At 35.2% G+C, this 1,266-nt stretch overlaps 1 long non-coding RNA gene across 1 annotated transcript; it reads right to left on the minus strand.

The window, feature by feature from the left end:
- Nucleotides 1-332: 332 nt before the first annotated feature.
- On the minus strand, nt 333-1,038 carry LOC114534887. The gene is made up of 3 exons (XR_003688170.1): nt 1,006-1,038; nt 750-806; nt 333-602 (listed from the first exon to the last, which is right to left on the minus strand). It is a non-coding gene; the product is annotated as an uncharacterized LOC114534887 (long non-coding RNA).
- Between the last annotated feature and the right edge of the window lie 228 nt (nt 1,039-1,266).

Below are 1,266 nucleotides of genomic sequence, written 5' to 3' on the forward strand. Positions count from 1 at the left end.
CGGTTTAGATATCGATATGATATACACATTTAGATGTTGAAATTAAGGTTCTTCTGTCCATAACATTAATATATTGATATTGTTAGTTACGATGCACATTTCTGAGCATGTTATGTTGAGAGTTTTGGTGGTATATTTGTTTTACTATGAAATTAGTCTTTCTCGCGATGGTTAATATGCCGCCCTTTTTGGGGTACTTTTTTTTTAAATCGCTGAATTTATTCTTCAAATGGTCTGTTGTTTCAAAAAAACGCTTTTCATATTGCTATAATTTTTTAAACCTGTTTACGAAAATTGAAAGTACCCCAAAATGGCGGATATTCGTCATCGTGAGAAAGGCTATAACTCTCCACATCAAATAAAGATCTCAGCGCGAAGACAACTTTTTTTCGCCTCTTAGCCAGCACATACGAACAAAGTCTTTGACATGCGTTCACTCACGCTCCTTGATAGTGTCTTTGTTCCTCTCTAAGAACTGAACACATTCGTCCTTCTTCTGAAGTGTGTTTTTTCCCGTATATGTTTGGAAAACACCTCAAACACCGCATTTTTCTCTTCTGTTTCCCACGGTTTTCTCTCAGTCCGTTTACGCTTTCGTGTGCCTAAATGAAAGTGCAACATATGATTTAGCCATGCATGCATGCTTTGAGGTATCCAGAGAGCCTCAGAATAAAAGAGAAATCCGCACACATAATTAATTTGCATTAACGCGAAGTCCTAGAGACTTTGAATTTATTTCATTAACTTACTTTGAGATGCATATGTTTGCGTTGTCGTTGTTGCCGCATTCGATGATGAACAACTTGCTAAAAATTATCCCGTAAAAACAAAGTAGATCATCAAGGTGTACACAGACTTGTATACATTGAGACCATCACATTTTTAATGCACAATTTTTCTTTAACTTTAATGTCTAACAGTCTATGTAACTATGTTTAGCGATTGACTTTAGCGACACTTGTGTTAAATAAAGACTGAAAATTATTGATATTGCAATGCACCTACCATTGTTCTTCACGAAAATTTGTGAGGTGTTTAGTTGGTGAAAATCTATTGGGAAAAATAAAATTAAAAAACATGATGTAATGGAAATAAAAGAAATAAAATAAAAATCAGCAACAAACAACCTAGCTATATATTTATGCACGTTACATGGTTTAAAGAAAGACTTAGGAGTTTTGCCAGCCTCGTACCCAGGCGCTTTATTGGAAAACATAAAGGCTGCATTCAGCGTAATATAGAGATCTGTGGCTAAAATGTGCGAGC

Source organism: Dendronephthya gigantea, unplaced genomic scaffold, assembly GCF_004324835.1.
Source record: "Dendronephthya gigantea isolate DGI-Jeju-01 unplaced genomic scaffold, DenGig_1.0 000108F, whole genome shotgun sequence".
Taxonomy (NCBI): Eukaryota; Metazoa; Cnidaria; class Anthozoa; order Malacalcyonacea; family Nephtheidae; genus Dendronephthya; species Dendronephthya gigantea.